Genomic DNA, 11364 nt, shown 5'->3' on the forward strand with positions numbered 1-11364 from the left:
GTTAAGTGTGTAATTTCTAGTGACATCTAGGATATAAGCTTGAGATTGCAATAAAGAAATGCCTCACTTCCACCGATCAGAATTCCATCATCATCTTCAGATGAGGTTCCCGTTCAAGGACACATTTTTAAATTGTAATTTTATATTGAAATGTATGATAGTGAAACTTATTGTTATTTTTCCACCTGGTGTTAGTGTTCTATTGCTAATGGTGGGCTAGCAATAACTTGCCAGTCAGTCTCATTTGAGTGAAGCAGCAGTGCTAGACAGTGTTGGTGCTGTGACATGAAGAAGTGTCTTTGACAGGGTTTAGGATGATGATCTTTTTCACATCTTTTAGAAACAACAGGAATATTAGAGCTAAAGCCACAGTTGAAAACTTTGTGTTTAATGCCAGATGGGGAGGATGTTCTCACCCACCTGAGCACAGAGGTGGAGCAAACCAAATGGTGAGGACTTTATGATGTTTCATGTTGAAGTGGTTCACATTTTGTGCTTTTGCAACGATACCCATACAATATAAACACTGCCCTGTGTTCTAGTTACGGATACAAAACTACAAATAACATTTAGATAAGTACGTGAAATGACCTGCTAAGCATAAAATAGTGTCAGTTGGTAAAACTTTGTCCCTCATCAGTGATTTCCACTCTGTCTGTCATAAACACCTTTTTTCGGAATCAAATAAATACGATCCTCCATCCTCAAAAAAATCCTGAATCCAACTTCTCTCTGCGCTTTCGCTCCATCTCACATTAAGTTGCACCTCTGTCACATGACTTGGTTTCTTCTTTGTCAATGGAGTTGGAACCTTCACTGCACTAAAGCACAATGCTTGCCTTCAGAAATATGGCATATCACAAGTTCATAGTAGCAGCCCATGACTAAATTATTATAAAGTGCTTATTCTAAGCTGACGGAAATAATGAAATAATGATCATATGCTAATTATACAACTTTGGTATCATTTGTATGAATAGTAAATTCAATTTCAGCTAATACTACTCATACTCAGCTAATAATAAGAAAAAAATACTACACACTGTGACATTAATAGACTCTCATGAAAAATGAAACTTAACAGCACATAGGCCCAAAGACTGGGCCTGCTGCAGTGAAACTGCCTCAATAAATTAGAGTTATTGTCAGTGGTCTCCATACGTTGGTGGTGCTAACTTCCACATTTGCTCCAAGGCTATAAACACTCTGCAGTATCTTAGCAGCTGTTTGTGGTGTGCTTGACTGGGAGCCTTGAAACTTTTGATTAGACTAACAGATTGTTGAAATATTTGCTTCATTTAAAACAACAAGTGTCTACACACAAAAAAATTATGGGTAAAAAATAACCCAATTTGGTTTGTTTTTTAACCCAATCGCTGGGTCACTATTGCACCAGCCCATCAGTAGTTATTTTGTGCACATGTTTGCACTGCTTTGGGTATTAAATGTCCAAGACAAAAAATGCCTTGAAGCAGACATCAATGGCCTGAAGCAGTGCATCCTGCCCCAAAGCCTGTCCAGCGACGATAACGAAAGCCTGAGATGAATGGAGATCATCATTTCCCAGTGTCAGGACATAGGGATATGGCCTCGATCTGGCCTCATGAAGGTACTCCACCATGTTTGTTCCAGGCTAAAAAAGAAACAAAGAAAGAATGCAAGACAGCAAGTGAGAAAGTGTGAGATTTGTGTGAGAAAGAAGTGTGAGAAAAGATTCAGTGCATCTCATTAAATATGTTCATTTCTGCACACAATACTTTGTTGGGGCAAAATCAGTGTGGTGTGGTACAGAGGTGATCAGCCTGTGGCACTGCTGAGGTGTTTCAGAAGCCCAGGATGATTTGATGGTGACCAACACATTGTAAGCTTGTAGATCAGCAATTTACCCGACTGCTGTCATGCTATTATGATGCCTGTCCAGTATGGAAAAACAAACCTGGATATGCATGTGTGCGTGCACACGGCCACGGCCACGGCCAACTTTGTAAGCTGTTGGAGGAAGCAAGGCTGGCAGCTGCCTCAGGGCGAGTTCCCCAACGGCATCTGTAGGAAGACATAGGTATATGACGTGGAATGGCATACCTGTACTTTTGTCATTCAGTACTATCTCTAGGAGGGAATCTCTGAGGAAGGGTCTACCCAATGTTTTTTTAGGGGGACACTAACTGAGAAGAAGAGGAAGAAGCACCTGGCAGTGTGTGGTGTGTGTGCCAAAGCCACGTTGGACAAACGTAGCCTTGTGAGTGAGACCTTACATTGACATAAACCAACATTAAAATTTTCAAGCTCTGCAAAAAAGAATATATTACCTGGTGTTAATCCATTCAGGGGCAATGTCAGCATAAATGGGTAGCCAAGTTTCAAACAACTTTGATGCAGCATCCCCATGCAGGACAATCTATAAAATGGAAAACACATTTTTAAAACAAATCCAATGTGGCACACTAATAAAACGTTATAAACAATGCACCCTCATCACATGTAAGATCATATTTCCCGAAACTTACCACGCCTTTGGTCATTAGGTGAGGGAACTCTTCGAGGATCTGATCGATGGTCCAATTGTTGTCCCTAATGCGCTTGGCCCTGTAGACTGCTGTGTCTTGCATGTAGGTCTCTACCTGGCTGAAGGGCTGAGAATTGTTTCTCAACCATTCTTTAAGCTGCAATGCACGTTCATCTGATATGTTACATTCTGAAAAAATAACACAAGAAGTTGTCAGTCACTAAAATATGGATGTTTTGCTTCATCAAATAATGTTTAAATTTAATGATTACCTGGTATGAAAGCCCTTACAAGAGCGCCATCATCTAGTGTTTGTGGTGGTGTCTGTGCCGTCCTCTGCAATCTGCTGGTTGATCTCAGCCTCTTCCTGATGTTCCGCAGCCTTTCCTCCAGGAATCCAGTGGGTGGCCGGTAGCTCCGTCCTGGTGTGTACCATATTTCCTGCCAAGAAATTAAAATCTTTGATGAATAGAGATGAGGCATGTTCTGATTTTGACAGCGTGGGCAACGGTTAGAACAAGGTTTGTCTGTACGTCTGTCTGTCCTCATAGAAGTAGAAAAATTATTGTTCCTGCTGCATAGTGCATAACGCCGGGCATCAAATATCATGGAAGCGTTTCTGGGAGGAGTGAGCTGTATTGTGCCTGTTAATTCAATTTATGCTTCTCCACGCTCTATTGCTAAAAAAGCAGCAGACCTACAAGCTCACAGAGTGTCATGGCCAATTTTTTTATCCAAGACATTTTAAGGACCCACGGGAACCCTGAACAAGGAGAGAAAAGAAATTAAGATCAAATGAGCAAAACAAAAAAAGAAAAAGAAAAAATGGAATGTGAATTTCAGGATCAAACTTGAATTTTGTAACCTATAAAACACCTAGGTTTCTAAATGTATTGTAACGAACAACGGAGAGTGCACCCTGGTCTCGAACCTGTGTCCCAAAGCCAGCTTCCTAACCGCAACACCAATAGGGGCAAAGTTTAAATTAAAAATCGTATTGGATTGTGACCTTACAAATCAAATTGAATGGGTTTGAGAATCATGACACCCCAAATAAATATCTCAATGACCTTTTACAAAAAACACTCACTCTGTCACTGCTTGATGAGTCTTTCAAACTCAGAAATGAGTGAACCAAACTCGATGCCAGGGCCTTTTTGATCTCTGTCGTAGGACTGTAAAACAGAAAAAAACAAATAATCTCATAGGTAAAAATTGAAACCTAGATTTAAATGGATGTTTGGATTAGGACATATGAATGAATGGCAATGTGAAAGGATTAATTTATAACTCAAGTCTTGTGTTCAAAGTTTTAATTTGATTATGCTCAATGTCAAGTAGTTCCTGTGAGTTAGCTGAAACAAATAAATAAAAAAATGTTACTCCACAAAAAAAATTGCAGTTGTATTGTTGACTTTATTACTTCTATAAAACTGCTGTGTTCGTCCAACTAGGCACTATTTTCTCTATGTGCTGTGCAACTTTTATCAATGCACATGTATATGTTATAATTTTAAAGGCTCTTTAAATTTAAGCTATTATTATTATTATTATTATTATTATTATTATTATTATTATTAATAATTTTCAAATGAGAATGTTGGCATAATCAACAGGAACCCTAAACATACAATTTTTTTTACTTCTCTCCAAACTTCTCGATGAGGTGCGACACCAGGATAAGGACAAGGAGACGTCTCTGGCTAGTTGTGATGAAATTATCCTCATCAAGGCTCTGAACAATTTGCTTGCCATCAGGTGTGCATGTAAGAATCTGCCGGACATCCTGAGAAAATTGCCAATAGAGACAACATTGCAGATATATTTAGGGAAGGGTGATATGAATTCAAATTAATAACCATTATTTCAAAATTGATTACAATTAATGAACGATAATTAGCTCACAGCGCATCACAATGTGTTGTGAGCTTGCAGCGCACCACCATTGTACAGCAAAATATAACATAGGGCTTGAAAAATTCGCTGATCTACAAGCTCAAAGAATTTAATTGTGATGCGTTGTGAAATTGCAGATCGGCTATTTTCTGCTAATATATGGACTCCAGCCATTTTCAGTGAAGATATGGACTTGGATATGGATGTAAGAAAAAAAAAGGATCTTGATCAACATACACAAGATAAATTCAGTTTTGCTTCTAAATTTTAATTAATTAATTATCCAGCCTAATGTTGATTAAAGAAAGTGTCACCAAAGTCTTAAAAGTGTTACTAACAAACTGTGGAATGATGTGTATTGTCTGTATCAGTTGATTCATTGGTACGACAGGTGCTGCTTGTTCCTCCATGGGGGTTGGAGGAGTGTCAGTTGGTGTGATATCTGAGTTTGTAGACGGGATAGCAGGTGCAACAGCAGGTTCAACCTACGCAGAAAATCAAGGTTAATATAATAAACAGTGGCTGCGACCTGGAAAAGTCGGCTGTATGTAAACTGCTGGATTGATAGTGATGAAGGTGACAGATGGGGTGGAGGTCAATATATTAAACTCTGCATGTTTTTACCACACTAGACTAGTGGACTCAGAAGACTACATACAGTATGCATGGTGTGACAGATGTGTACTGGCTAGCATTCTCACTGCTTAAGGTTTTGTACTGTAGCTAACTCAGTAGGGGTAGTATATGAGGCCAACCCTGCCAAGCGGAGCTGCCCCTATTAGTGTTGCTGTTAGGAAGTCGGTTTGGGGACACAGGTCACGAGACCAGTAGGGTGCACTCCCCGTTACAATACATTTGCAGCACACTTTTAGAGGGTGCACATGGTTTCAGACACAAAATCACTCAGAAATTCTTCACCAGAGTGTCCTATTTTTAGGTGTAAAAGGTGACAAGTCCAAGTCCTTTCTTGGACCATACAGGTGTCTTTAAAAAAAGTTACTTCTAAAACATAACTGTGGCAGTGATTCAGACTGTATATGGAACATATAGATATTAAGATTAAACCAAATATATTTACAGGACAACTTATCACATCACAGTAGTCATTTAAAGAACATCCCAGTAGTCCAGTAGTTCTTCCAATCCTGGTAGTCAAATACTGATCATCCTCAAGCGATGCACACTTTATGCAGCATGTATGGCTAATAACTAAACTAATATGGGGGACAATGTCAAGCTAGGCCCTTTGAACATATAAAAACCTCTCAAAATACTATTTACAAGTGTCATATATACACACAAACACCTGATCATCTAAATAAGTCTATAGCACAGGGAAATGTATAAACTGACATCATCCTCTTTGTATGACTTGACTGCATGGAGGGGATGGTGATCAAGCAGCTCTCTTACATCTACAGCTGCCAAAACTGTAGTGGGAATCACACTGTATGCAAATAAATGTCTATCAAACCACTTTGTTTCCCACTTCTTTACAGCAAGCTTTATTGTTGGTGTGTGTGACATTTGCTCCAGTAGTAAAACAGATTGTATGAGACCAAACTGAGGCACTCCATATGGATCATAAGGACAGGAATATGGACATGCCTGCTCTATCTTCAGTTCCCCGAAATGTAACCCAGGCTGGCACATACAATTCGCTAAATAGGGGCAAACCTTCTAGACCACTTTGGATCTCTTTATATTCCTCAATGTTGGCCAGAAATGTACTGTGCCCTGGACCAACTTCTGTATTGTGGCACAACACAGTTCCACACAGGAAATTGTATCACTGCATCATCTGATGGCGAAATGCCATGGTTTTACTAATGTTTCTGGAGGAGTAAAAGTTCCCAATGCTTGTTATCCATAGGGATAAGGTCACCTATCATCGTCGGCAGTAAGCTAAGTAGGCACCACATTTGAGATGCTGACTGCCACATGGAGCCTTCAGGGTTTCTGAGATCACTCTTGCTTATGACAGAAGGTTTGTTACCCTTGTCACAAAATCCATAGTCAAAGCTTGTTATTCTGTAATTGAGCTTTTCTAGTGTGAGATGCTGCTTTTGCTCGATTAGTGAATTAACACAAGTTTGACTTCATAGGGCCCCACCCCTTCCAGTACATCATGCATGATGTCAACTGCTACATTGTCTGATACATGATAAAAAGACAAGTTGTTCAAGACACTGTCTCTTTTCAGGCCTGTCTGGGAGGAGTCAGCAGTACGCAAATCTGCCTCATAACTATTGCGATCACGCAATAGTGCAGGATCTTCCAGTGTCAAAGACCGCATCCCCCTTTTATCTGCTTTGCAGAACCGACACACATAATTTCCACTGAAGCTTTGAATGTAGCCAAGAACACCATGCAAGCCCAAATTATCTCCAACTACCTGGACAACCGTGAACTTGACAACACCTTGATAGTTGGGGGTATTGACAAGGATGCCATCACTCTCTAGACACCTGATCTCTTCCACGATAGGGCGCAGGATTGCATCAAGGCCATAGGTGGCTACGTCATCAGATTTGTACACTGCTAAAAGGAACTGTGACTGCAAACTTGATAACAGGTCTGGTGGCAAGCTCTTCAAGATGAAAAAAATAAGTCCTAACTTGTGAATCCCAGTCTTAGAACCAAGCGGATTTACTATCTCACAATCATCTTGGTAAATCACAAGTGGGATTGAAACCTCGTTCTGGAAAAATGGATGATTTTTACACCATCAAAAACATCCTGAATTGCATCACTGCTTGCTTCTAACATGGCCTGTAAAATCCCGGGAATTTCAAGAATCTTGGTCATATGAGTCCGGAATTCCAACTTGCCGGACAATGCCTGTGGCAGAGGCCGTTGGCTGAACATAGGAAATCCCAGACAAAAGCTCCTCAACTGGCTGAATGAAGTTTCCAGATTAAGCAAAATACTGCATCTGTTTATAATCAGTTTCCATTCCTTTGAATGGCTCAGCTGCTTCTGAGAACTCCACCCCAAGCTCTTCTACCTCTGGGCTTTGATCAAGACCAAACTGACGAAATAAAGACATAGTCTTTGATTGCAGTCTGCTGACAATATCGCTAATTAAACTGGAGGTATGCTGAACCACAAAGTTTAAGTTTGAGTATGTCATGCAATATTTGGATCTAAGGTGGGCTAAAAAGAGCGCCACCCGACCTCTGGCTCGAGCTCATCCCAATCCTCGTAAACTTCCTCATCTCCCTGTGCTGGCTCCATTTCAGCATTCAGCATTTCAACATTCTGTACGACAATAGGTGGGACTGGACCTTCAAAGGTGCCATCAAGAGTATGTCCAACTTCATGCTCCTTTTCCAAGTGTCTTTTAAAAGACCACATGTAAGAAAATGTCCTACCACAACCACTTTCACTACACTGGAAATGTGTTGATGCCGAGTTTACATGGTGTACTGCACGTAAATGCATCAGGATACTCTTGATTCCCCCTGAAATTTGCCTTCTGCAAGTATATGCCATCTTCCCAAAGAAACTATTAAATACTCAGAAATGATAACAGTGTGTGGAAAACTGAACAATTGAGCCTCTCACGTCTGCATTGATCCTGACTACTTACAAGTCCTCTAAACTTCTTTAGAAACTTGAGTCTTGGGCCAGCTCTTGGGATGAGCTCTTTGATGGTGGCCTCATCTAAAATAAGAAAACTTTCTTTGTCAATCCCCTCCTCTGAAAGACAAAAATAGAAAAAAAAGACATCTTTGTTTTTACAACAGATGAGCAGAAAACAAAAAATGTAACAAGGCAGCTACATGCATATTCCATAATTTATTATAAAAAAATAGAATGAAGCACATGCCTTTTGTAGGCATGTGCTTCATTTATTCGAGTCACTTTGACACATTATATGGAAGCTATTAAAAAAAAGCTGAAACTATATTTCATAAGACTTTATACAAAAAGGAATGCAGTCAACTCAATGACTATCCAAATTATCACTATAAATAGCAACGTCTATAGCAAATAAAAACGTCTTACCTTTAAAGCATTCAGTAAGGTCTGTCAGTTGCCACTCCATTGATCCAAAATGTCCATTGATCTGAAACAAACACAAAAAGAGCTTAAGCAAAAATGAAAGTGCTATTGTATTATTATTCAGATATCACCATGCCAAAAGCAATGCAGACAAGCAGCAGAATGTAATCCAATGACAACAAGCGTGAACAGTGAACCAATCCTCCCTCTCTCCCTATATATGAATGTAGCAGCATGGATGTGCGCTATCTCATGCATTATGACGGCCCTGATTTGAACACCAATGGTAGCTATGCATTCTAGGTGGACGGGACTATAAATGCGGCATATTCTATCGGTTCTCGTTCTCTGCACTCCTGTAAGCGCGTCACTTCCGGTCGGAGTGTTTGGCTCTCGAGCGGCTGGGCTTACACGCCACGCTCAAGGTGCGCTGTCTCTCCAAGCTGCGGTGGTTAATGCCGGTAGCGGCGTGAGTCTCTCTCTCTCTCACTCTCCCGCTATGGTTGTGCGGGCATCATACTCGGCAACAAGATGAATGTTGGCCACCTGGCTGAGTAAGACGTGAACTGAATGACGTCACGATCAGCTGTCCCCTGCTGCTTTGTCTCGCTCTGATTCTGCCTGCCTTGACGTCATAACGTGTCGCTTCACGGCTTCTCCCGTGGCCGCTGTTCTGTGTTTGCCGTTTTATTTTGATGTTTTAGTTTAGGTTCACTTCGATTTTGATTTTGTTATTTCACCTGTCCTTTTTGTTTGTTTTGATTTCTGAGATTGATCTTGGTTATTTTGTTTTCATTAACTGCCGTATTACATATATTTTTGGGGCATATTAGTGTGTTTTATATAGTGTTATATGTTTATTATTTTGGGGAATTATATGTAAATTATTTTGGTAGTATAATTTGCCCGGTTGTAATTCTTTGGTTTATTGTGTTTGATTTGGCTATTTTCTTTGAGTGATTAGTGATATTTTCTTTTCTTCCGGGCAATTTATATTTAGTTTAGTAACATAATTTGCCCAGTCTTATTATTATTATTATTATTATTATTATTATTATTATTATTATTATTATTATTATTATTATCCTGTTTATTCATGCTATTAATTTCTGTATCTTGTTTTTAGTGCCAAGGCTGGTGGTGGTGCTGGTGACCTGGGTGGAGGTGTCCGTCTTCCCTGCGTGCTGTGTCCCCTGGGATTTGGGTATTCACTGTGTGTGTGTGTGTGCGTGTGTGCCTGTCACATAACCTGGTGATTGAGTATTTTGATTTAGACTCCTCCTCTCACTAGCTTCATTTCACCACAAGCCTTAGTCTGCACAGATTTATTTTCTTTTGATTTTGAGTGAACACATTGTGCTTTTAAACAATTTATTAAAGTGTGTATTATTTTAACATTTGGAATCACGTCTCCTGCATTCATTGAGTAGTACTTACTTGCGTGTCCTTTACCTGGGATAATATAATCTTCGGGTGAAAGTCCCAAAGTGGCGTTGTCGGCTCCTTACTCTCAACAATTATTATTTAGTTAGGTTTCTTTCTTACTCTCGCCACAGAACTTGGCGTTGTCGGCAGGATCTACTCAGCAGAGACGTGTATTCATTTTGTGTTCATTCTGTGTTTCTTTTTTTCTTTGCCCTAACATTATTCTTTTTCTTTTGGTAGGCACATTGGGCAGCTGTGAGACAAAGCAGCAGTGGATCTTTGGGTTGGCCTGAGGAGGTTTCTCGCTACAGGTTTGACATTTGTCGGGCTGTTACATTTTAGTTTTACCTGGTAGTGAGTTTCATTAGTCATGGGGGAAGAGCTACAGGAACTTAGAGCCTTGGTGTTGCAGTTAAAAGCTGACAACGAGCGGCTGCGGCAGGAACAGCCTGGCCCTAGTGCGTCATCTGCCTCTTCGGCACAACCTACTGCCCCTTCCACTTCTAGTGTCCCTGTAGCAGAGAGACTAGTTTTTGTGCCCCGAGATAGAAAATGTCCCATCTTTAGGGGGAAAACGGGCATTGGGTTGAGTGAGTGGATAGAGGAGGTACAGGCATGTATGAGGGCACGGCATTTATCCTTTTCCGACCGTGCATTTTTCCTGTATGACCACTTGGAGGGTGAGGCTAAAGAGGAGATCAGGCATCGCTCTGGTGCAGAGAGGGAGGACCCTGAAAGTATACTCACTATCTTGCGGGAGCTGTACGGTTGCACCGAGTCTTATGTTGCTCTGCAGGAGGCATTTTTCTCTAGGAGGCAGCAGGAGGGAGAGACTCTTCAGGAGTTCTCTCTTGCATTAATGGGTCTTATGGAGAGGGTGAAGCAGCGTGCACCTATGGGAATCCTCAATGCAGATGCTCTTCTGCGAGACCAATTTGTTGAGCATGTGTTGGAGAGTTCCCTGCGTCGTGAGTTAAAGCAGTTAGTGCGTAGACATCCTGATTGCACTTTGCTTGACGTCAGAGCCGAGGCGATTCAGTGGGAGCGTGAAGGTTTGCCTGGCGGTGTAAGGGCCCGCAGTCACTCCGTCCCCTTAGTGCTTGGTGTCCAGTATGGTGTTCATGGTAGTCATCAGAGTGCCATCTTTTCTCCCCCAGTGTCTGAAGTGCGTGAGATGAGAGAGATGCTAAAGCAGCAGCTGAATCAGCTTACTGAAAGCATCGCACGATTGCAGAACTCTAACTGGCGTAGCCGTCCATCTCGTGCCGACCCTGTAATATGCCGACGCTGTAAGCAGCCTGGCCATTTTGCAAGGGAGTGTGATGGTGTGCGTGCTCCGCACCCGCACTCTTCTACACAACCTCCATCTTTTCCCAATAGACTGCCTCGTCCCGCTTCGGGATCGGGAAACTAGAGCCCGCCAAACTTCAGAGCCACAGTTTGGGTGGGGCAGCTACTGGCTCACCAGTTAGTTTTAGTGGTCCAGATGTTCCCAAGTTGATCTCGTCTTGCCCTCATGTTGATGTCGG

This window comes from Solea solea, chromosome 7 (assembly GCF_958295425.1).
Source record: "Solea solea chromosome 7, fSolSol10.1, whole genome shotgun sequence".
Lineage (NCBI taxonomy): Eukaryota > Metazoa > Chordata > Actinopteri > Pleuronectiformes > Soleidae > Solea > Solea solea.